The sequence below is a fragment of the Schistocerca cancellata genome, chromosome 7 (assembly GCF_023864275.1).
Source record: "Schistocerca cancellata isolate TAMUIC-IGC-003103 chromosome 7, iqSchCanc2.1, whole genome shotgun sequence".
NCBI lineage: Eukaryota > Metazoa > Arthropoda > Insecta > Orthoptera > Acrididae > Schistocerca > Schistocerca cancellata.
Genome location: NC_064632.1, coordinates 305066676 through 305093698, shown reverse-complemented (window position 1 = coordinate 305093698; position 27023 = coordinate 305066676). Strand labels below are relative to the sequence as shown.

The window sequence follows — 27023 nt, the reverse complement described above, 5'->3', positions numbered from 1 at the left end:
ACGTCCACCCGGCCTCCCGCATGCCCACTATACGCCCTCGCTCAAAGTCCGTCAACTGCACATACGGTTCACGTCCACGCTGTCGCGGCATGCTACCAGTGTTAAAGACTGCGATGGAGCTCCGTATGCCACGGCAAACTGGCTGACACTGACGGCGGCGGTGCACAAATGCTGCGCAGCTAGCGCCATTCGACGGCCAACACCGCGGTTCCTGGTGTGTCCGCTGTGCCGTGCGTGTGATCATTGCTTGTACAGCCCTCTCGCAGTGTCCGGAGCAAGTATGGTGGGTCTGACACACCGGTGTCACTGTGTTCTTTTTTCCATTTCCAGGAGTGTAGATACAACTGATATCGGACTAGACTAAGTTGGGACGGCTCTATCGAATAGGTGCGTAAGATTCCGATTTGAAAATAATTAGCTTTGAAATAGAAAACAAATCGACGCTTTTTGTTGATAATGGGCGTCACGTGAAAGACGTGACGAGCAGTAATTGTTTGCGCTGACACCAGCCATGGAACGCAAAAACGAAATTGCAAATAACTGTCGAAACACCAGAGAAAATGAGCGTTGCGACGCTTAGGAGAGACAGTCGCTGTAGGAGCTGATCAAGATGTTTCCATTTGTAGCAGTTGCTGCAGCATAAATGCATCATAGAGTGATTCCGTTGCGGGTGTATAAGCAGCGAAATGTAAGCAAGGGATTAGTACGGCATTCTTGTATTCTCCACGTGCATGCGGTAAATGCGGAAACGTGAGCTACGGCGACGTTGTTACCAAACGCGTCCAAACAGGACCATCACACTGTTATTCTTTCCTTGGCTGCCGTATGACAAACACCGGTAGACATCCATCAAATAGTGAAGAATGTATATGGGGCTGCACGTCTGTCGAAAACAACTCCTGGCAAAACTGCGGCAAGGGATGCTGTAGCTTCGTGATAACGCATGTCTCCAAATCACAAATGTAACGCAGAGGTTACGCCAACTGATGTAGGAGACAGTCGAGCACCCGTCCTCTAGTCGTGATTTCCCCCCATGCGATCACACCTTCAATTCCTTACAAAAATCGGTGAAGAGTCGTCGATTCCTTCAGACGAAGGTGTGCAGCAGGAATTTACGGACTTTTTCACGCAGCGGGACACGTTGTTTCAGCAAACGGGTGTCTTCCACCTGGTGCGTCGGTGGGATGATTGCCTCATCGCTCACGGTGATTTCACGTGATTGACATACCGATTCTAGACTGTATGGCTTTTGAACAGAAACTTTTTGATCGTCCCTTATATTTTGGACCAACTCTGTGCACTCACCAAAAATATTATTAGCTCAGAAACGGGCTGTCAGACTGATCTGCGATGTGAGTTCGCACCCTTCGTGTATGCCGTTTTCCAAGTGTCTCGGAATCTTAACTCTACCGCCTCTGCACATACATCGTCCGCACGAATACTTCAGAGAGTGATATTATTCCTGGCGTATAAGCGACGTCAGCGCAGTGACTACGGTGGCAGTTTGAACTAACGACCGTAAATAACAGACGTGCATTCGGCCAGTCAGTTGTGAGCAGGCAGTTTCGAAGTAGAGGACGTGCGGCTGCAGTCTGTCAGCTTTTCTGTAGCGCTAATCGCAGTGAAGCAAGGAACTGAACGTTTCTAAATCAAGTGTTCTAGGCATTTTCCAGAATACAAATTTTGTTCGGCACACTTTGACTTCCGACCAAAAACAACGATCCGTGGACTCCTGCTGTGACTTGATTAGAATGAAAGAAAAAAAAAATCACGGGTGGAGAGACTTGGTGTTATCAGTACCACAAAATGATGAAGTGTAGAAATTCACATGAAGGATTAACACCCTGACAACATAACAGACATTCGAGCCAACGTGACGAGCGTGTGGAACAACATGCCAAAGAAGGACTTCTTTGACAGTTTCACGCAGTTGTATGAACGTATTTGTGTTGGTATTCAAGTGGGGGGAGAGACTACGTAGAGCACCTGAAGCATCTACATCACTATTCTGCAATTCAGACTTAAGTGCCTGGCAGAGAGCTCATCCAAATGGCTCTGAGCACTATGGGACTTAACATCTATGGTCATCAGTCGCATAGAACTTAGAACTACTTAAACCTAACTAACCTAAGGACAGCACACAACACCCAGTCATCACGAGGCAGAGAAAATCCCTGACCCCGCCGGGAATCGAACCCGGGAACCCGGGCGTGGGAAGCGAGAGTCATCCAACCACTTTCAAACTATTTCTCTGCCGTCCCACTCTTGAACAACGGGCGGGAAAAACGAGTACCTAAATCTTTCCGTGCTAGCTCTGATATGTATCTACCTTATCACGATGATCATTTCGCACTGCGTAGTTGAGAATCAACAAAATATTTTCGCATACGGTGAAGAACGTTGGTGATTGAAATTTCGTGAAAAGAACTCTGGAACGACAAACGCCTTTGTTTTATGATTGCCGTTCCGAACCCGTATCATTTCCGTGATACTTCCCCTCTCTGTACTTTTTCGATGTCCTCTGTCAGTCTTGTCTGGTAAGGATCCCATACCGAGCAGCAATATCCTACCAGAAGGACGGACAAGCGTAATGTAGGCCGTGTCTTTAGTGGATCTGTTGCATCTGTTCTGCTAATAAAAGGAGTATTTAATTCGCCTTCCTCGCAACATTACCCATGTGTTCGTAACTGTAATCCCTAAGTATTTACTTAAACTCACAGTTTTGCGAACGAGTGTTTTGTAAGAATGCTTGTCTCTCTAAAATTTTACTTCCTCCTCGTATGTAGCGTTGTCGACCGTGACCGAGCTCACAAGGCAAGCTTATCTGAAGTAACGCACACTCTTACCTTCACAGCTAACGATGTGCTTTTCCAAGCCAAAGGACAAGAACAATAGCGAAGAGCGACCTGACCACGACCTGACGTATGCTCTTCTGCACACAGGCAGGCCGATCCTCTGAACCCTCAAAGACTTGTCTACGTTTTGTATGCGCGAAGTGCAGTTTACGCCCTCGTGTATTCAAGCATGTGATGAGCTGCGGTATAATGAAGTCATATCCTCAGTTTCGGCACGAAACGTATCACAGCGTTCGACATTCTAGCAACAATTTTCACAGGTTTTGGGATGGAGTTTCTGTGTTTTCCAACCAGTGGAAGTGAATTAGAAGTTCGATCCACCGGAAGTAACATATTTAAGCAGTAAATTAACATCACATCTTCAAGGATGTCCGCCCCAATAGCTGAACGGTCAGCGCTTTGGAAAGCCACTGACGGGGGCCTGGGTTCGATTCCCGGCTGGAGTGGGAGATTTTCTCCCCTCAGGGACTGGGTGTTGTGCTGTCCTCATCATCATTTCATCCCGATTGTCAACGCGCAAGTCGCCCAATGGGGCGTCGCACTCAGTAAGACTTGCACTTTGCGGCCGAACTTCCCGCCTGCGAACTCTCGGCCACTGACGTCATACGATCATTTACATCTTTAAGGATAAATACAGGGTCTTTGAGGAGGAATGGTAAATATTTTAGGAGGTGGTAATATAGACTAATTCGAATAAAACATTCGATTAGCATGTGTCCAATTTTATTGGTTCTAGTTGTACACCTGGTCACGCGGATCCATTTTCATTTCGCATGTTGGTACTCCAGTTGCTGTGGGTTTATCGACTGTCATTTTTGTTTGGAAATTCGAGTTGTTGAGGTGTGCTTGAGTTAACATAACTGAATTTTGCGACAATGATAGTGATTTGTAGTTCAATTGTACTATGCCGCCGAACCGACTATTACGTAAAGAGTTGAAGTCCTATGTATAGAACAGCTGCAAACGTACGATTACTTTGCTAATGAGTTATTTTGTTAAATGTTTGACGTTAAGCTTGTAACCGAGAAAAAATTCAGGGAAGGTTTGAAATTACGCTTAAAATTTGTTGGAAGTTGCTAACCTGCTATTGTTACGATGAATATGGTCTGGATAACTCGTGCTCTATTATAAGCAAAAGCAGGTTTTGCACGCGCCTCAATGTATATGACTTCGTAATTCCTGAAATATGTTTCGTACAATGATATAGTTGTACATGTACGTTCGGTGATATAAGTCGATACTGCCTGCAAAAAGTTTTGCCAGTAGAGTGAAGTAGTAAAGAAGTAATAAATTAAAACATCACGGCTGATGAAGTTTGACTGCACTCCATTTTAAGCAGAAGCCACTTTTTCACGCATGTGAGTGTCTATGCCGTCTTATCTCCTGAAATGGAAGTTGTTTAATGATACAATTTTTCAGGTACATTTTGGGGTGTACATGGATACATAGATACGGTATCCAAGTGTCGCGAATACAGTCGGTAGTAAAGAAGCAGTAATATTTACAGAATATTCCTTTCGTTCTTGGGGGAATATAGACATATTAATAACTTGAAATCACAGTATTAATGTTCCATAATAATATTTAATAGTTCGTCATGAACGGGCTTTGATGTACTTGGGCCATTGTCAGATAACTTAATATTAGACACATAGTCCACATAACTTCAGCGAAAATTCATAGCTGTACAAAGATTGCTATACAAAGATATGAGACATGTTATGACTGTATCAATACACACACCAGTATAATGTAATGCATAAACTGACTGTGAACAGATAAACCTTATAACACAATATATCCAAATATTAAAAATATGTGACTGTGCAAGCCAATAATGTTGTACAAGTCAGAAATGGCACTTGCTACTATGTCGTACGGACGAACTGTTGAATGTGATGGATGAATAGACCGAAAAAGGAGGTGCGAATCAGTTATAACGAGCTTATTATGTAATGGAGAGAGAAATAATAACTGGTTCAAAATGGTTCAAATGGCTCTGAGCACTATGCGACTTGAAATCTGAGGTCATCAGTCGCCTAGAACTTAGAACTACTTAAACCTAACTAACCTAAGGACATCACACACATCCATGCACGAGGCAGGATTCGAACCTGCGACCGTAGCAGTCGCTCGGCTCCAGACTGAAGCGCCTTGCACGGCCACTCCAGCCGGCAATAATAACTGGGTGCTGACACTTTAATGGAACTGAGATTGATCATTAAGAACCACGTGACGATTCTTTGATTGGTGTTTATTAATATCCAGAATTTCCATTACATGGTGGACCGCCTGCTACTTATACCACAAATCAAAGCAGATTTTGAAAAGGAATTGAAAATAATTAAAGAAACAGTATACAGAAATGGTTATAGTCCTGCCGTAATTGACAACACACTCAGCAAAAAGAAGAGACAGAGTGTAACACCACTCCTTTATCCATCTCAGATAGCACAAAACCACACTGATAACAAATGGGTCCACATCCTATATGTGGGTAGGACTTCACAAGTTCTTGCCAGGAAACTGAAATTCAGGAAGTATATTCCAGTTTTTTACACTAGGAATACTGTTGCACAACTTCTGTTCAAAGGTGAAGATAAGATTCCACTTTTAAAACAGAGTGGAATTTATAGAATTTCCTGCAATCTGTGTGGAAAATTACATCTAGGTCAATCAGTTAGGGCTATAACTACTAGAGTGACTGAGCATGAAAGGAGTTGGAGACTGAAACAGAGAGATTCCGTCTTTGCTGCACATTCTCTGAATGCATGTCATTCATATGATGTGAAATGTGTAGTTCTCCGTAAAAGAATTCCAGGCAGGATCTAACATTACTTGAAATTCTGGCCATTAATAAACGCCAGTCAGAGAATCCGGAACTGGTCCCGAAGACCAAACACTTCCACTACTCACCCTTATTAAAGTAGCAATAACCAGTTATTATTTCTGCCACCAACAGATAATAAGCTTGTTACAACTATTCCACACCATTCCATAGACTTCTTTTTGGCCTCTCCTCTCCCCCCCTCCCCCCCCCCCCCCCCCGCCTTCGTCCTCTTTTTCGGTCTATTCATATTCCAGTGTGACGCAGTAGCCTGTGCCATTACTCATTTGTACAACATTTTTGGCTTGTACGTTCATGTAGTTTTAATATTTGAATATACTGTATTATAAGGTTATCTGTTAAGAGCCTCTTTAGATATCACATTATGCTTGTGCTTTGTATCGATGTAGTCATAAAAGTCACATATCTTTGTACAATAATCTTTGTACAGCTATGAATTTTCACCGAAGTTGTGTGGACTAGACGTTTAGTATTAAGTTACCTGACGGTGGTCTAAGAAGGCGAAAGGTGGTTCATAACGAAGTATTAAATACATATACATGGAACATTGATACTGTATCTTCAAGTTATTGATATTACAGAAGCAATAAATTAATACATCACCTCTGACACTGAAGGCTGACTGCATGAACAATGAAAATATAGTAGGCGGTAAAGTTAGGCGATAAAGTTCTTTCCTTTCATCATCAGCGAGAGAAAGGTTCGTGAAGGTTTGAAATTATGTGTAAAGTTTGTTGGATGTTGCTAAGTGCAGTTATTCTCAAATAATGGACGAATGAATTGCGGATATTTGCGCGCCGTCAGTTACGCTTCCTCATGACAAAACTTAGAGTTTCTAACGGTTATGCATGTCTCATTGTATTAAAATTTTAACCACAATTTTACTTCGGAATTATCAGATACGACTGCATTTAAAATTTTTAAATGCTATCGGCAATTCTCCTGGAAAGCAACCAGATAGGCAACGTGCAACTAGTAGTGGTTTCCGGTTTCCGGAATAGTAACTTAGTAATATAGGTTGCTTTAGCGTGCCTCGTGTATTTGCAAAATCTGAGTGTGTCAGTATCGTATTTGGGTATTAGTTTTGCAACGGAAATTATGTCTGCCGTTTGTAAAAAAGATACGGTAGACTATTTCCTGACCGCAGAGTAATATATTCAAAACTGTATGCTTGCGTTGTCACTAAACTAGATGATATTGATTCACTGATCAGCAGTCATACGAGTATTTCATGTCAATGGGCAAATGTAGCGAGTGTGGATGACGTAAAAGACATTACTTAGACCGCAGAACGTAGTCTTCAAGAAGCAGAAACAGAATTCCTACACGTATCTATGTGGCACTTCTCAAGAATATGGCGGACGTGACGTCACGCACGCATGGCCTCCATCCTTACCGTTTGCTTGGAATGCAGCACCTTCGAGAGGGAGATGTGGATACACGATCGGAATTTTGTCGTTGGCTATGCAGATCGCCAAGTAATCCTATTAATACTGTTAATGATGGAGCCATTTTCACTCGTGACGGTATCAACAACACCCGTAACTTACATCTGTTATCCAATGTACAGACACTTTATCAAAAACGCTTCTCTGTAAATTTGTGATATGGTACGAGACGCAATCAGTTGATTGAGGCTGATGTGGTCTCGCGGCGCCCTCGTTCTTCTCGGTATCTCAGACACAGGCCTAGCTGGCCTGTGAGAAAATCGGGCTCTGTTGTCGAGTTTCCTGGATACGACATGCTGGGATGGGGTATGAAGTGCTAGTTTTGCGACTTAAGTATAGTTTCTTCAAAGAAAATGGTTCAAATGGCTCTGAGCACTATGGGACTTAACATCTGAGGTCATCAGTGCCCTAGACTTAGAACTACTTAAACGTAACCAACCTAAGGACATCACACACATCCATGCCCGAGGCAGGATTCGAACCTGCGACCGCAGCGGTCGCGCGGTTCCAGACTGTAGCGCCTAGAACCGCTCGGCCACCCCGGCCGGCAGTTCCTTCAAAAGGTCGCAATCGAGGGATAACTAATATATGTTGTGTCTGTTCTTTCGGACATGTCTGAAAAAAGAGACACCATATACTCGTATATAGAACTAGGGTGAGACGGCCAATGATCCTTTCTGTGCATCTGCACAAACAAGCTCGTACAGGAATCAGCGAATCGCTGTCAGTAGCGAGGATGATGGACGGGAACTACGTCACTAGTGGGTGGATAAATTGGAAATTTGGGTCAGTCAGGTACTGTGTACGAATAGCCGAGGAGGTCAAGGCGGTCGTTCGCTAGGAACGGAAAAAATTGGGTTCGATTCCAGCTCCGACACAAAATTTCAGTTTTCCCCATTCATTAATTTCAGTGCTCAGTATCAGCTAATGCCGTTATTCTTTGATTAAAGGGCTCACTACTTTGGGATCGGCTGAAGCTGGTAGAAGTTAGTCGGTCCAATATGGCGCACGAGTATTACGTGTCGGTCCGCTACCAACATTGTAGGTATAAAGCAGGAGTTTCTGTGTGTCCCGATGCCACTATGAAGTGATAGTCGGCAGAAGAAATAAGCACAGGTGTAGTACTAGCACTGCGCGACGTAATCACATTTTGTTCGTCCCACACTGCCACTCTACCCGCTCCTGTCACTGTGCTGGGCTTTTGTAAGCAGATCTTGCTTGCTTCCTTCGCTACTCGCTACTCCTCCCCCCCTCTTCCCCTGAAAACACAGGCAAGACGCCCTGAAGAAACTGTACATGGTTCGCCGATGCTCTTGGAAGAGAACAACGTGTGGGAATTGGATGAGATAGTAAAAATTCAGATTGCCGTAGACAGCCGAATGCGAAAGGCGAGGCGGATGCGTACCTGTTGAGGATTACACGTCGTATATCAAATTCTAGAGACGCAGAGATGGAGGGTTTGAGATAGCTTGTTCACTAGAATGAGTGAGCCCCATATCGGCGAGACCGAGGCATCGCTAGAGATTAACTGGCGAGCGTAGAAGCAGCAGGAGGGCAGGCGGGAGAGGTGTGCAGGTTGTTGCTCTCCGTTAGCAGCACAGCCTGTAATTCGGAGGCGCGCACCGTTACGGCTGGCCATCGCCTCGCAGCGTGCGCCCCGCGGCGGCGCGCCGCTCCGCCTCTGTAGTCGGCATCGCCCTCGCCTTCTGCAGGTTCGTGGCCCGAGCGAGAGGCGGCCGCACAGCCTGCACAGGGTGTCCCATCTTCTTAAAAGAGACAGTACTGGTCAAAGGTAGGGAAAGCGTCCTCTAAAGATACACTGCCGGACAATAAGAAGTGAAGTACACAAAGAGGACGAGGAACTGAAATGAAACGTTAATAGTTTTGAGAGTATGTGATGTTATTTCAGTGATTACACATTCCAGTCGAACTTACAAAGAACTTGGCAGTATGAACCCACTTACGAGTATCATGCTGCACCACCACTGGCCTGGATGACTGCAATGATTCTATTAGTAAGAGCGTAATACAGCCGTTGTATCCTCTCCTGAGACAGATCAGCCTACAGCTGTTGTAGATACTTGGTCTCCTGGCTGCTGGCACGGGGGCAGAGTTGACACCAGAGATGGTCTCACACGTGTTCTGTCGGGGACATACTTGGGCATCTTGCTGGCCGCGTGGGTACCACTACATCACCGGTGCAGTTGATGGAGACAGTTGCCATGTCTGGACCAACACTATCCTGTTGAGTAATGTCGCCACGATACTATAGCACTGGAGATAAGACATGAGGACAGAGGATGTCCTTGACGTACCTTTCTACCATCAGAGTTCACTCAATCACAGCCAGCTGTGACCTGACTACAAATCCAATGGTTCCCCACTCCACGTCGCCAGGAGTAGTACTGCTGTGCCCTTTAAATTATTTGGAAGCTTGTGACATCTCCCCAGCTTGTCGCAGACGATTGTCGTCTCAGTTAACGAGGGACCGCTGGACAGTGAGAGGCCATTCATCAGTCGTCCAGGTTTCCCGGTTACGACACCATTGGAAACGAAGCATTTGTCTTGTTCTGTAACAGCAGCCTACGTATGAGATGTTAATTCCTTAATTGGGGTGCTGCTAATCTGAGACCAATGGTGCGGGATGACACAAATGTTGAACTCAGTCCGTTACTTGTTCTCGTGTGGCACGCGCAGATGTAAAGGTGTTACGATGTGCTTGGTGTAGAATACGGTGATGCTTCCTTCTGGTTGCCAGTTGTGATCGACCCAAACCTTGACGGCAAATACGCTGACATTACGTTCCTATTCTTTCTCACTGCCACACCCGAATGCTCCACAAATGTGGATACTGCACGATTCGACCAGCTGGCCAAACGGTGACCCACGATGAGGCCCTGTTGAAACGTTGTCAGGTGCTGAGAACACTGTCTTCACAACGATAACCAACGGTGTTTACGTCTCTTACGTACTCTACCAGGCGTGGCAACGAACCGAAACACGAACAACACTAATGCACTCTGGTGGTCGTTCTACCTGTGACAGAGACTTTCAACTCTAACCATCTACATACCCGCTCATGATGTGTAGGTGTACGAAGTGTATGAAAATCGGAAAGGAGGTTAGGGGCAAACGTTTTGCCGCATCGCAGTCACGTGATTTTGTAGGCGAAAATTCTGTTCTTCACATCTGAATGCTCGCTCCACGGATATTCATCTGCTATGGGGATCAGTCAGAGGACCACCACAGGGACATTCACAACCGATTAGAAACGAACAATGAAAATCACTACGAAGAAAGCCTTCAGCACTGTGTACTAACGCATCTCGTGCAGTTTACGTGTGGTCCACATCTAAGTGTCTGACAAAAAAAAAAAAAAAATGGAGTACCCAGCAGATATGGTCGGAAGTCGATTTTCATTGTCATTACGTGCCCATGCGACTAATTCCGTTCAGAAGTATCTTAGATTTTACCTACTCACTTCTCAGCGATCTTAACGATTCTGGAATGAACTGGGCTTAATCCTTTGATTAGATAAAGTTAACACTACTCCCACGTAAGTGAAATTCCTTTACAGTTTACATGTAGCTTCTTTTGTTATAGGAAAAGATGTGAGAGCCATCGATAACAACATAGAGATACTGCAGTGCACGCCTAGTTGTTGGGACAGTGTTGTTGAGAAAGCAGTTCAGATTAAGTTAGCAAGTGATCTCATAAATAGGAACGAACGTTTTGCTGGAATTCTTCTTGGTATCCTGTTTCACCCCAATCAAACAGGGGAACAGAGTTAATGCTGCTTGCTCACCCATTGGTAATTCACGTTGGACATATTTGATGACTAACTGAAACCCTCAGCTGCCGGCAGGTGTTGTTGATATACCTCGATGTGGACAGCTGAAAATGTGTGCCCCGACCGGGACTCGAACCCGGGATCTCCTGCTTACATGGCAGACGCTCTATCCATCTGAGCCATCGAGGACACAGATGCATAGCGCGACTGCAGGGACTTATCCCTTGCACGCTTCCCGTGAGACTCACATTCCCAACTGTCCACAATTCTACATATGTAATGTACCTTATAGGAATATTAACAACACCTGTCGGCAGCTGAGGGTTTCAGTTAGTCATCATTTATTCCAGGGAAAAGCTGCACGGTCATCAACAGTATTCTGTTCTTTCGAGAACAGTTACTGTTCAAAATGGCTCTGAGCACTATGGGACTTAACATCTGTGGTCATCAGTCCCCTAGAACTTAGAACTACTTAAACCGAACTAACCTAAGGAAATCACACACATCCATGCCCGAGGCAGGATTCGAACCTGCGACCGTAGCAGTCGCGCGGTTCCCGACTGAGCGCCTAGAACCGCTAGACCACCGCGGCCGGCGAACAGTTACTGTCTTCATATATATTTGACATAGTGGTTTTGTGTGTGTGTGTGTGTGTGTGTGTGTGTGTGTGTGTGTGTGTGTGTGTTTGTGTGTGTGCATATGGTTGTTGCTCGGTTAATCCCCTCCTACCGAAGCTTCAAATTTCCTTGCACAGCGCTCGTTGCTCGAAATACCGGCAGTTGTCGAAGACATCACCTGGCGTCATTGCGGTAATTCGTTTGAAAAGTCCCATAAAGTTTGATACAAATCGACCGGTCAGGTACTTCGTAGTGTAACGTTTTCAATTTCCGTCCGTATTCGAGAACACACGGAACAATATTCGCACGGTTCATAGGCAGACTTACCTATTTAGAACAACAGTCCAGCGTACGAACAGGAAGGACATCCGGGTACAGAACAAAAATAACGAATAGTTTCCATGTCTTGGATGAGCAGCTCCTTATTATTAAGGGGAAAAAAGAAGGGAGAGGTGCTAATGCTGAAAAGGAAAAAAAAAAACCTCCAGTTAGGCGTAAGACGGTACTCCTAAGTGCCACCTCTTCATGTGTGGGCCAATGAGGGGAAGCGAGGTTGCGCAAGGGGCGGCCAGCCGTGGCTAACAAGCGGGACAAGCGCCAGCCAGGCTGGTGAGCGAGGCTTCCGCCCACGCCTTACCGGCAGTTGCGGGATTTCTGTGCTGCCGCCTTGCGCTGCGCTGCGTTGTGTCACTACCGCACGCGAGCCGAAGTTGCGCAGGCTCTTCGCGCGTAAGTGACTGCGTCCCTTAAGACCTAGCTCGCAGCTCTGTCTCTCAATATTGACAGTCGGGCGTGTAGCTGCAAGGTGCGTGTCAGAAGTTACTTTTCCCGTCCAAGAACGTCAGCAGGCCGAACTTGCTTCCATGCAAACTCCGTACACCACTGTGCAGTTTACACTGGTGTGCAGAACTTGGCGAAATACACTGCCCACTCTCATTAATGTGGCCAAAAGACTGAATAACCACCTTTTGCAGCGCGGACTGCTCGACGTAAGAGAATCAGTGACGTTCGGGAAGGTGCCGACAGAGATGAGGAGCCATGCCAACTCCATCGCCGTGGCCACCTGCGCAAGATTTCTCGGTTGAGGCGTGTCCGCCGCTCGTGGTCTCGCGGTAGCGTTCTCGCTTCCCGAGCACGGGGTCCCGGGTTCGATTCCCGGCGGGGTCAGGGATTTTCACCTGCCTCGAGATGACCGGGTGTTTGTGTTGTTCTCATCATTTCATCATCATCCAGGAAAGTGGCGAAATTGGACTGAGCAAAGATTGGGTAATTGTACGGGCGCTGATAACCACGCAGTTGAGCGCCCCACAAACCAAACATCATCATCATCGGTTGAGGCGTGGACAGCCTGATGGAGGTGGCTCCACAGATTCTCGAATGGGTTTAAATCCGGGGAGTTTTCTGGCTCGGGAAGTACGGTAAACTCTTCCCGGTGCTCTTCTAATGGCGCACGTAGACGACGAGCTGTGTGGCATAATGCCTTGTCCTACTAGTAGATGCCACTGTGCCGAGGAAAATTAAGTTGCATGTGGGGGTGGAAATGATCCCCGCGGATATATGCATACTTGTGCTGATCCATTGTGCCTTTCAGAATGACGATATCGTCCAGGGAATCCCCTCCAGGCTGGATCCTTCCAACGATTGTGTGATGATGATGATGATGATGATGATGATGATGTGATGTTTGGTTTGTGGGGCGCTCAACTGCGCGGTTATCAGCGCCCGTACAAATTCCCAACCTTTGCTCAGTCCAAACTCGCCACTTTCATGAATGATGATGAAATAATGAGGACAACACAAACACCCAGTCATCTCGAGGCAGGTGAAAATTCCTGACCCGCCGGGAATCGAACCCGGGACCCCGTGCTCGGGAAGCGAGAACGCGACCACGAGACCACGAGCTACGGACGCTTCCAACGATTGTTGCAGGCTTTTGCATTCAGGCGTTTCACGCCGTACACAACAACAGCCGTCTCTGTGATGGAGCATAAAACGTGAGTCATCTGGAAAGGCCACCTCTCGCCATTCAATGGACGCCCAGTTGCGGTATTGGCGTGCAAATTCCAGTCTTCTTCGCCAATGAACAGCAGTCAGCACGGGTGCAAGAACCAGGTGCCCGCTTCTGAGGCCCACACGCAACGACGTTCGCTGAACAGTCGTTCAGGAGACACTGTTGTTAGACCCTTGGTTCATCAGGACGGTCAGTTGCTCAACAGTAGCACGTCTATTCGCCCGTACGTATCTCCGCAGCCGCTATTCACCCTGCCATCTACGGTCGGCGCCGTTTTTGGACAGCATCATTTCACCATGCTCGGTCTACGTCACCACGGTGGCACGCTAACAATTTACAAACTTAGCCATTTGGACAATAAATAGGAAGAAGTGCTTCAATACAGTGCAGAAGGTTTGTGAAAGTAATACACAATCACACTTTTATTCAAAGGCAAAATTTACGCTGAAATTACCACTATTCATGATGGTGTCTTGAATTTTACGAAAGGTGGGACGTGGTTCTTAATTGGGTGAGTGGCCAGGACGGACGGCAATTCGTGCTCTGCAAGAGGCTGATAAGGAATTCTTGTTGTAGGATTTTCAGCTCCTTCACCAGCGCGGATGGGCAACTGCTGCATGATGGTAAAAAGGACTTGCAATACGGCGGCCGAACTCCCCCGAATGGGGCCTCTCGGCCAGCAATGCCATAAGATCATTTCATTTCCATGGGATTTAAGTCAGGGTAATTGGCAGGTGAACGCATTCCGCGAATATCGTCTCATTCCAATAGGTCAACCGCCTGCGCTGCTCGATGCGGTCGCACATTGCCGTCTGTCAAAATGAAGTTGGGGGCGAATGCACTTCTGAAAACAATATCGTTGGCCGACGAACGCAACCGTGTTCAAAGATTTGGTGCTCAGCAGCCCATGCAACATAATACTTCCCCGGGTCACCAAAACAATCGCACATTGGACTCGCATTCGGGAGGATGACTGTTCAAACACGCGTCCGGCCATCCAGATTCAAGTTTTCCGTGATTTCCCTGAATCGCTTCAGGCAAATACCAGGATGGTTTCTTTGAAAAGACACGGCCGATTTCCTTCCCCATCCTTCCCTGATCTGGGCTTGCGCTTCGTCTCTAATGACCTCGTTGTCGACGGGACGATAAACACTAATCTCCTCCTCCTCCAAAATGATCGTCTTCGACAACGCTCATATGGCGAGAGGTGGGAACACTTAGTCCACCCAGGAACATTCTCGAACCTGATCGTTTTGGTGGTCCAGGTGTTACAGTATGGAAAAGGCATAATATTACGTGACCGTACTGACCTACAGATTTTTGAATATTGTACAGTCACTGGTCAACGTTATTGTGACACTGTACTCCTTCACAGTGTGAATTTTTTCTGGGATGCATTCGGTCCTGACTTCATTTTTATAGGTGAAAATCTCCGGTCGCATTGAACAGCGCAGGTGGAAGAGATCTTAGAACGAGAGGACATTTGGCGGATGGACCGGCCTGCCCATCCACCGACTTTTCTCCCACTGAGCAGGTGTGGGATGTTTTGTACTACAGCACGTCCACCAACCATCCATCAGTTGTCAACCGCGCTAGTGGAGGCACGGAACGACCTACCACAAGAACTCCTTACAAATCTAATGACCAGCATGGAAACACTTTGCAGAGCAGACATTATTGTCCGTGGTGATAAAACACGCTATTGAGAACCGTATCTTTCCGTTTTTAATGAACAGTGGAACATCACGCTCTTTAATGTATTTATTGTCTTTGAATAAAAGTGTCATTTCAGTTCGTCTCATTGCGTATTTCTTTGTTACCTTCTGTAGCAGTTCTTTCTATGTATGGCCCAAGTTTCATTGAGCTATGTTACTTGGTAATGACATAATGCGATAGCTACTTTCGTCCTTAAGTTTTGCTCGAAGTCTATTTGTAACAATCATTGTACGTGTGTACGTTCCATATATCTCCTAGACCGATAGATGGATTTCAACCAAACTTTCCACACATCTAATTTACTATCTGGAAAGAAGGACTTTTGATATAAGATTCATGAGGGGGGGGGGGGGGGTTGTAAAGGGATGACATAGAAGCATAACTCACAAACGCCTGGAGCAATCTCAAGCACATTTGGTACATTATTTGAATAAAATGCTATGAGAGTAAGGAGCCCCTTTCTACCGCTAGGCGTGGGGGTTGATAAGATAAGGGGTAACACGCAAAAACGTTAGAATACGGCCAGTCCATTGGTGTTTCTTTCTCGCGTGTAGTTGACATGGAACACTTTAAAAACATGAAGCGCAATCTGTCTCTTACTTGTGCTGTTCACTGCGTCTTCCAGGGTTCATATAAACACTTGCGATAAACAAAATTTAGAAATAGAGAAGAACGTGAGTGGGTGTGAAGAAATGTTTTCCATAGTCTAGATACAAAACAGGTGTTCGTTCCAATTTCAAATCTAAAAGCTGAACCGATTACACGAATTTTTGCATATTTCGTGCCCAGGCAAAAATACTAGTTTTCTCAGCATTCAGGTGAAACTGTGCGCGAAAATTCGCTGCAGATACAGATGCAGCATACGTGCAGAGATGTGTGAAATATATGTATGTATGAAATATATGCGACCTTTGCGTAAGCGGTTGAAACTGCGAGCAAAGAGCCAGTACTTAATAAAGTTAGCAGCTGCACCATACATTTCGAAAACAGGCCCGCAAAGAAAAGAAGCGTTAGCTCAGCGTCCAAATTCAATGCTGGGTAGTCCTGCTGAAACGATGGTCTTGGGTAAATATGAGAGACCCACCCCTGGGAAGCCCCCCTCCCCGTCGCGCCCGCTTTGCGCATGGCAGAAATGAATAATTCTGCGTAATAATTTGATCACTGTTGACTTTATGGAATAAGAATGATTACACAGTCGATCACAATATTGATCGGAAGAAGCGACTACGGATGTGTGTTTTGAGGAAAATAAGCACAGTTTTAAACAATAAATACCATGAATTCAACTAAACTTCAGAGCACTTTGTTACTCCTTGATAAAGTTGGTTTAGTTGCTACTCTGCTAGCCGATGCAGTGTTGGCAAATAAGTGTCATTGACAAACTTCTTCCATGCTAATAAGTAAATACACTCCTGGAAATTGAAATAAGAACACCGTGAATTCATTGTCCCAGGAAGGGGAAACTTTATTGACACATTCCTGGGGTCAGATACATCACATGATCACACTGACAGAACCACAGGCACATAGACACAGGCAACAGAGCATGCACAATGTCGGCACTAGTACAGTGTATATCCACCTTTCGCAGCAATGCAGGCTGCTATTCTCCCATGGAGACGATCGTAGAGATGCTGGATGTAGTCCTGTGGAACGGCTTGCCATGCCATTTCCACCTGGCGCCTCAGTTGGACCAGCGTTCGTGCTGGACGTGCAGACCGCGTGAGACGACGCTTCATCCAGTCCCAAACATGCTCAATGGGGGACAGATCCGGAGATCTTGCTGGCCAGGGTAGTTGACTTACACCTTCTAGAGCACGTTGGGTGGCACGGGATACATGCGGATGTGCATTGTCCTGTTGGGACAGCAAGTTCCCTTGCCGGTCTAGGAATGGTAGAACGATGGGTTCGATGACGGTTTGGATGTACCGTGCACTATTCAGTGTCCCCTCGACGATCACCAGTGGTGTACGGCCAGTGTAGGAGATCGCTCCCCACACCATGATGCCGGGTGTTGGCCCTGTGTGCCTCGGTCGTATGCAGTCCTGATTGTGGCGCTCACCTGCACGGCGCCAAACACGCATACGACCATCATTGGCACCAAGGCAGAAGCGACTCTCATCGCTGAAGACGACACGTCTCCATTCGTCCCTCCATTCACGCCTGTCGCGACACCACTGGAGGCGGGCTGCACGATGTTGGGGCGTGAGCGGAAGACGGCCTAACGGTGTGCGGGACCGTAGCCCAGCTTCATGGAGACGGTTGCGAATGGTCCTCGCCGATACCCCAGGAGCAACAGTGTCCCTAATTTGCTGGGAAGTGGCGGTGCGGTCCCCTACGGCACTGCGTAGGATCCTACGGTCTTGGCGTGCATCCGTGCGTCGCTGCGGTCCGGTCCCAGGTCGACGGGCACGTGCACCTTCCGCCGACCACTGGCGACAACATCGATGTACTGTGGAGACCTCACGCCCCACGTGTTGAGCAATTCGGCGGTACGTCCACCCGGCCTCCCGCATGCCCACTATACGCCCTCGCTCAAAGTCCGTCAACTGCACATACGGTTCACGTCCACGCTGTCGCGGCATGCTACCAGTGTTAAAGACTGCGATGGAGCTCCGTATGCCACGGCAAACTGGCTGACACTGACGGCGGCGGTGCACAAATGCTGCGCAGCTAGCGCCATTCGACGGCCAACACCGCGGTTCCTGGTGTGTCCGCTGTGCCGTGCGTGTGATCATTGCTTGTACAGCCCTCTCGCAGTGTCTGGAGCAAGTATGGTGGGTCTGACACACCGGTGTCAATGTGTTCTTTTTCTCATTTCCAGGAGTGTAAAACAGTAAAACCTATCCTTGTTGTTACTCCCTCCGCTATCTAAATTCGTCATCAAGCCACCTCATTTATTGCAGAAAAATATCTATATCCATACTCGGAAAGTTACCACGCGATGCAGCTTGAATGGAGAGTACCACGTGCCACTGGCAGTCGTTACATTTTCTGTTCTACTCGCACATGGAGCGAGGAAAAACTACTGTCTATATGCTTCTGCACAAGGCTGAAATTACCTTGTCTTTGTGTTCGTTACGCTAGATGTACGTTGGTGGCAGTGGAATGGTTCTGCAGCCATAAATGCCGGTTCTCTGAACTTTCTGGATAGTGTTTGGTGGAAAGAATGTCTTCTTCTCTCTGGGGATTCCGATTTGAGTTCACGTAGCATTTCCGTTGTACTCGCTTGTTGATCGAGCCTAAGGTAACAAATCTAGCAGAAAGTATCTGAATTCTTTTCACGTTTCCCTTTGATACGGCGTGGTGGGGAACCCAAACAGTTGAGCAGTGCTCAAGAATGGGTCTCATGTGTTTTAGAGATCAGCAACACTTAATTAAATCTTCTCCCAATAAACAGAAGTCGACCATTCGCCTTCCTTCCAGCCGAAGTTAAGTGGCTTGTTCCACCTCAGCATCACACTTACTATGTAATCGACGTGAAGTGGATAGTAGCACACCATTAATACTCCGGTCGAGCATTAAATGACTGTCTTTCCTACTCATCTCCATTAACTTACATTTTTCTGCACTTAGAGAAAACTGCAATTAATGACACCAACTAGAAATTCTGTCTAAAATTGGATAATTCGAAATGGTGTTTTATTATAGAATGGTAAAATTATTAAGATTCTAATTTTCTGTCCTCCTACTGTCACTTAACGACAGCACTTTTCCGTACACCACAGCATGATTAACAAAAATCCGCAAATTGCTTCTCACTCTGTCCGTCAGATTATTTATGTATACAGACAATGAGAGGGTGCCTATCACACTCCTTTGGGGCACTCGCGACGATACCTTTGTCTCTGATCGACACTCGCCGTCTAGGACAACGTACTGGTTTCAGTTACTTAAAAAGTTTCCATGCCATTCATGTAACTGGCTACTAATTCCGTATTTTCCTTCGTTAACTGCCTACAGTGGGATACCATATCAAACGCTTTTCGGAAATTGTTGCCCTTCATCCACGGTTCGTAGGATCTTACGCGAGAAGAGGGCATACCGAGTTCAGCACGAGTGCTGCTCTCCTTAAGTCCGTGCTGATTTCTGGACGGAAGCTTCTCGGGCTTTCAAGGACATTTTTGATATTCAAACTGAGAGTATGCTCAAGAACTCTGCACCAACACAACGTTAAGGATACGGGGGTACTTATAAATGGTAGAAAAATCGAAATTTTTATGTGACTTCATTGAGTTCTATAGTATTCCCTGATTACATTGATATATACATTGTAGGTCTTCAAATGAAATTTACCTATATATATCCAATTTTAAAGTTATCGTCATGTACGCCGCCACGCCCCCTTTATTTATGTTACAGAAACCAGTAATATTTTGAAAAGAACTGTGAACTTTCTGTTTCCAGCGATTATACGTATGATACATTGTATGTGTTCGTAACAGTGTAAGTTCCTTGTGTCTGTAAATGATTATCTTTGCTAGTATTTAGTTTTGTTTCGCTGAATCAGTTTGTTCACGTGTTACTGAATGTTTGTTGCCCAAGTGCTATATATACTTGTTGAAGTACACATCCTTTAGTGTGCAATAACTACGAACTATGCCACGCATCAAGAAATTGAATAAAAGGAAATTCCGTGGTAACCAGTTCACAAATAACACAAGCCACACTGTTGAAAGTAACCTATGTATCAGTTCTTCAGGGAAGAAGCTCCAACATGGCACGCATCCTGGTGATTCAAACTTTTGTGTTGACAATGACGCTGTTTGTAGTGGATTTGTTGTTGTTTATGTGGGCATCTTATCTTCTTCGATGAAGGAAGTGACGAAATGTAAATAATGTGATGGTGTAGACTGTCTGGAAATAACTGAACAACAAAGTAGCGGGAAGGGTTAAGCGTCAAAATTAGTTGTTCTGTGTAGATCCTGCAATAAATCTACCTCGAAAATGACTTCCAGCATTGTGCAGAATTCATATGATGTGAATTTGAAGTTAGTGTGTTCAGTGCAATAGGAAAAAGTGAAAAGGCTGCTCAAACGTTTTGTGGTTTGATGGACCTTCCTCCTCCTCCCACTAGGTTCAGCAAGTATATAAAAATACTTTTAGGTGCCTTGACGGTTGTGTCTAAAGCATCTGTGAAACGTGCAGCAGAAGAAACTGTAAATATTAGTGGAACCAGGGACATTGCTGTTGCACTTGTTGGGACATGGCAACGTCGAGGACATCGTTCCTTGAATGATGGTGTAAGTGCTACTTCTCTGGAGAATGGAAAAGTTGTTGATGTTGAGTGCTTACCTAAGTACTGTCACATCTGCCATGGTAACACTGAAGGACATATTGAACATCAGTGATCTAAGAATTATGATGGTTACAGTGAAGGTATGAAGTGTGATGGAGCTCTCAAAATATTTCAGCGGTCGGTGCCCGTTTATAACGTTAGACATACGAATTACCTAGGCGATGGGGACTCTAAAGCTTTCAATAAAATTACTGCGTTCAATGTTTATGGTGATACCTTGCTAAAAAAAACTGGAGTGTTGTGAACATGTGCAAGAGAGGATGGGTGCTAGATTGAGGAAGCTACGAAGAGAAATGAAAGGAAAGTTGCTATCTGATGGAAAATCTCTATCTGGCCGAGGCAGATTGACAGAAACTCAAACAGACCTCCTTCAGAGTTATTTTGGACTGGCCATTAGACGAACTGCCCTAAAGGAGCAGATTCTTGTTGAGGTTACCAAAAAGCAAAAGAAAGTGGTCAAATATACCATCATAAGTATTCTCTTCCTGCGCCTGTTATGAATTAAATAAAACAAATTTTTAGAGACCTGAGTGACCCTGTTTTTGCTTAGTAAATGTCTTCATGTGGGCCCTCACAATACAAATGAAAGTGCCAACCACTGCATATGGGAAAGATAACCCAAGAATGTTTTTGTAGGACGAAATACATTAAAAGTTGGTGTACTAGATGCAGTGATATGTTTCAATGATGGAATAATAGGAAGGTTGGGAGTAATGAGAAATTTAGGCATAAAATGTGTCTCTAATACGAAAGATCTATTACTTGCGCGTGTCAGACAACGGGTGCATGAAGCTGAAAGATTCGTTCTTCAAGTTACCAAAGAAGCAAGAAGTTCTAAAAGGAATGCCAAGAGGACGTTTGAAGATGAAGAAATACTGCAGGATGAAGACTATGCTTCAGCAATGTTCTGGAGCACAGTTTAATTGGACTAATATCTTCATTCGCAATTTCCCCCAAGTTGTATTTTTCAGAATTGAGGTACAAATATTTCCTAAAGTTTATAAAGCATTGCTCTAATTTTTTTTCTATAAGTTGCAATAGTCCATACTTATGTAGTAGACCTAAGCCCCATATGCAGAATCAACTAAATTACAGAAAAAACATTTTTATTAGAAAAAATTATAAAAATTAAAATATTAGATGTGATATTTTTTGCCCTTGTAATATACATAATAGATGGAATTAAATAGGTCTAGTACCTCAGCCATCGTGTCATGCATATCTGGTAAAAATTTGGGAAAGTACCCTGTATCCTTAAGAACATAGGTCTGTAATTTTGTGGGTTCGCTCTTTTAGCCTCATTATATACGAAAGACGTCTGTGGCTTTCTCCCCCAGTGCTTTGGGCCTTTGCGCTATACAGAAATTGAAAGAACAAGGTTGTTCATGCGCTACGAGTACCAGGCAGGAACTTCTCACATAATCACACTCGCAGAGAGCTCAGTGCAAAGTCCAATATCAAAGTATAGAAAGGAATAATCCACATAGTACTTCCAGAAATCTTATCCAGCAGCAGCAGTCGAGAGGTGAACCTCAATCGAAACCCAAAACGAAGACCAGGAAAACGCCCAACTTAGTAGGTGTCCAGACAGCAACTTAATCACGTAGGCTATCGTAGGCCCACCGTCCCCTTTATTGCGTCCAGAGCCCAGGGCGCATCCCTTTGACACGTGGCGCTAAGCGAGCGAGGTGTGGCAAACCACAGGAATTTGCATAGGCTCGATAGCACTGCTGCGCGGAGGGGCTAGGGAACGTAGCTACTCGAGTTCTGCTGGGCCCCACAGAACCACTGGGCTTCATTTAGAGAACACAAATCCCAAATAGATAGTATACAGGGTGTTGTGCCACGAGTTTTACCGAGGCCTGCTCAGAACTAGTGGGCAGCAGAGTTTACATTTAGAGTCAATTTGACAACTGGTGAATACACAGGATATTTCACAGTTCCTATTACAATCTTTTTGGGGGGGGGGGGGGGGGGGTTGTAGAGAGGAAGGCACTATCGTCATTCCCTGCCGTAATTATGACATCACATACCAATTTCGCCCAACTACACCAACGGCTGTCACAAACTGGTACGTTCCTACTAGTAAGGTTGACTATGGTGCTCCACAGACCCACCGGGCTCTGTACTTTGAAGAGGATTTCCTTCCTGATTTGGAAGAGAACACAACGACGAGTAATCGAAACTGTCCATGCTGTCGACTCTTGTAGATCGTACAGATCAGAGCTCTTTGTCTCTGTTGCGTGTGTACGGTGAAGCGGCAAATTTGAACGTTATTCTATTTCTATCTTATCTCACATCCAAACTGTAATCGCACGTGGTGGTTAAACGGTAAAGCGCGTGATCGAAATGTGAGAGACCGTGGTTTGAATCGCGATGTGACCACGGAAATTTTCAGGCTGCCTTTAATCTGCCCTTCACCTCCGAACGCTGTGGGAAGTCGCCAGGAACGTAGTTCGGATTGTACGTTAAACTGTAGGTCCCCTTTCCCCTGTTGAATAACTGGATTACATCTGGGTCACGAAAAGTCCCCCTCTACAACGCCCAGACAGTTGTAATAAGAATTGTTACGCACCCTTCAAGCACAAAATGACTCACCTGAGCTGTTTACTTCAGTTTTTTCCTGAACCATTTGAAAAATAAATCTGTTTTCTCCCACTGATCTATGAAAATGCCATCGCTAAATACCGTGTAGTCTTGTTTCGCAGCTATACTAATTACGGAGATATCGGCATCAACTTTACTTTCTCAAATGTAAATATAGTAATTTCTAATGTTAATATCTTAATTCTAAAAGAGAAGAATTCAGCGAAGTTTCACTCTTTATAATCCGATTAGTCGATCGGAGACATTAAAATATTTAGAACGTAGGATTTATCTGAATTGAACATGATACTGATTTCTGTTTTATGCGGAAAGTTAGTACAGCAGAGTCCCGCTAATCCAAACACCGGTAATCCGAACGTTCGGTTAATCCGAACATGAAACTGTTACTCTAAGTATGGAAACTGTGTGATAAACTGCTGTACATACACACTATTTTAATTTACACAGTAAGTAAACGTTTATTAGAAAAATTGGCAAGAAAACAATGAAAGAAAATCTGTCAAACTTACTAAAATACAGCGGACATTTTATCCCTACTTTTTAGATGACAAAAACTCGCTCATTGTTTTTTGGCGTAATGAAGACAGACTGTTATATGACGAATAGTTTCGCCTTCGTCTCATAAACATCAAATCAGCAGGTGTAGAAGGGGGCTCTTGTTCCAAACAACGTAGCGGGAGGTGAAGGGCTTCTGCTGCGTCACAGTGTGGCACCAGCTCTCCTTTATCGCTTTCAGGCTCATTGTCACTTCCGTCGTAGCAGTCCACTTCTTCCTGGTCTTGAGTCGCAACAGCAACTAAATCAGCGTCAGTAAGGTTCCCCACACATGCCCCATCCGCTGCCATCCACTCATCTCCTTCACTAGCTTCTTCAGATCCAGGGATGGCCTGTGTCATTTGTAGTAGATTTTCCTCTTCATTTTCAATTAGGTTGTCCTGAAATTCGAGAGATGTCCACAGTTTTCTCCACGATTTTCTCAGGGAATTTTCTGAAATATTCTGCCATGCCTCAGCGGCCCAATAAACAACATCCTTCACATTGGTCTTTTTTATTTTGTCCACTAAAGGAATGCTATCATCTTGAATCAGCATTCTTAAAAATTGTTTTCTGTAAATCAGTTTTAACATTTGCAGTACGCCCTGGTCCATCGGCTGTAGAAGTGGTGTAACATTCCGCAGCAAAAACTTCGCCACAGTGAGAAGGCGCGTTATCAATCAAAAGGATTGCACGGGGATTCAAATGACTTTCCTTAGAAAACCGTCGAACAGAGGGAACAAACTGGCCGCGAAACCATTCTTTGAACAGCTTACCATCCATCCATGCTGTTTTTTGGTTGCGATAAAATACATGCAAGGACTTCATGTTGCAGTTTTTAAAAGCTCTGGGCCTTGCAGATTTGCCGATCAACATTAAATTCAGCTTGTGATTACCAGCAGCGTTGCTGCACGCTAATAAAGTCACACGATCTTTGCACATTTTAAAACAAGGAGCATGGTCGTCTGCTTTTGATGCCAGGCTTTTTGTTGGCAATGCCCTAAAATTAAAGCCAGTCTCGTCAGCGTTATAAATTTGTTGGGGATAATATTTTCTCTCTCTTATCATTTTTTCAAAGTCATCCAAGTATTCCTTCGATGCATCACGGTCAGAAGAAAGCTTCTCTCCAGTAATAGGCAGCTGACGGATTCCATGACTTTTTTGAATCTGTCCAACCAACCCATACTCGCACTAAAAGACTCACCACCATTCATTAACTTGTTCAGGTAAACAGCCTTCTCCTGAGCCAGTGCTCCACTCAAAGGAGTTCCCCTTTCTCTTTCCTGCGTAAACCAAAGGAAAAGAGGTTCATCCACTTTATCGTACTGGAATTGTTTCAAAGTTTGCCGAATTTCGAGTGTTTTTTCCCGAAGACGTTGCACAGGACTGTTGACGTTTCACTCAATTCTTCTTCCAATCACAAACGGTTGCTTTACCAACACCCAATTCCGTTGCCAGTTTAGATATATTATCACGATTGTCTATCCGCTTCAAAGCATTCAGTTTTTCTTTGAGAGTTAATGTTGTCGGTTTACGTTTACTCATGACGCAAATACGTACACCACTACAAAAAATGGCTCTGAGCACTATGGGACTTAATTACTGTGGTCATCAGTCCCCTAGAACTTAGAACTACTTAAACTTAACTAACCTAAGGACATCACACACATCCATGCCCGAGGCAGGATTCGAACCTGCGACCGTAGCAGTCGCGCGGTTCCGGACTCACCACTACACCTTAACGAATACAGTACAACTGTTACGCGTGCCAGCGATCGATAACCAACATAAACAAGCGCTTTGCGAGCCAACTAGCAGTGCACTGACCTCAGACACTACAAAGGTCTCAAAATGCACAACAACAAGGCAGGGACTGAGAGTGTTCCCACACTTGTTCCCATGGTGTACCTACTTACCTGCTTGGTATAGTTTATTCTAGATACTCGTCACCGTATTTCCGGCTAATCCGAACAAATCGGTAATCCGAACAAGGTCCAGCCACAATTAGTTGCCCGCATCTCGTGGTCGTGCGGTAGCGTTCTCGCTTCCCACGCCCGGGTTCCCGGGTTCGATTCCCTGCGGGGTCAGGGATTTTCTCTGCCTCGTGATGGCTGGATGCTGTGTGCTGTCCTTAGGTTAGTTAGGTTTAAGTAGTTCTAAGTTCTAGGGGACTTATGACCACAGCAGTTGAGTCCCATAGTACTCAGAGCCATTGAGCCACAATTAGTTCGGATTAACGGGACTCTATTGTAATTTCATACCGAAATAGGGAAATGCGTCACGTAGGATAAGGAGGGAGCAGTGTGTTCCACCGCCATTATACCGGTGCAAAAGGAGCACGGAGGAAATGTAGTTTTCATTCTGTTGTGTCGTTGCTGGTTCGTTTGAAAAATGTCTTTTGCAAACCTAGGTAAACGAGATGTCCTAATTCTCACCAGAGAATTCAGAACGAAGACGGAGAGAAAAATTGAGTTGTACGCACAAAGGTACACCAGCAGACCATGCAGCAACAGAAATTACTATTGTTGCATTCGAAAAAGCGAAGTTAATACCGATGACGGTGTAATTACGAGGGTTGACTGAAAATTAACGCTTCCACCCTTTTAACTCAACAGTTGGCAGCATTGGTATGCGGCAGGTCCTGGCTTGTTCTGTAGCCTCTTCTCTACAGATCCAGTTGGCAGGAAGCCTTAACACTGAACGGTAGTGTTGTTATAGTGTAAAGTATGGAACCCTGCGCTGACGGTCGGTCAATGCGATTTAAGCAACGTGCTGTCATTGAATTCTTGACAGCAGAAGGTGTCACCCCAAAGGAGATTCATCAGAGAATGAATGCAGTTTATGGTGATTGTGTTGATGTGACCACTGTGCGTCGCTGGGCGAGTAAGTTTAAAGATGTTGAGGCGGGAACATTTGACCTGCGTGACGAACAAAGAGTTGGACGTCCTGGGACAGCAATCACCGAGTTCCACAATCAAAATGTTGACAGATTGATTCAGGACGATTGTCCTATCACTCAGAGAGAAACTGCAAGCACAATCGGCATTTCACAAGAACGTGTGGGTCACATTATTGCTTTGCTTGGCTATCGGAGGATTTGTGCACGATGGGTACCCCAGATGCTGACTCCTGAAATGAAAGCGAACAGACTTGAAATTTGCCAGTAACTCCTGTCGCGCTACGAGAATGAAGGTGACGCCTTCTCCAGTCAATTGTGACAGGAGACGATGAAGCCGTTGAGAGAATTGTGAAATTGTGTTTGCTGAAACAGAGTGTCAACTTTTTCCGTGACGGCTTC

At 45.2% G+C, this 27023-nt stretch overlaps 1 protein-coding gene and 1 non-coding gene across 3 annotated transcripts in view; one reads left to right on the top strand and one right to left on the bottom strand.

The window, feature by feature from the left end:
* The window catches only part of LOC126092430 (YLP motif-containing protein 1), a 639037-nt gene that overhangs the window by 377454 nt on the left and 234560 nt on the right, over positions 1-27023 (top strand). The window lies entirely within an intron of this gene.
* Positions 11057-11130, bottom strand: Trnat-ugu (transfer RNA threonine (anticodon UGU)). The gene has a single exon. It is a non-coding gene; the product is annotated as a tRNA-Thr (tRNA).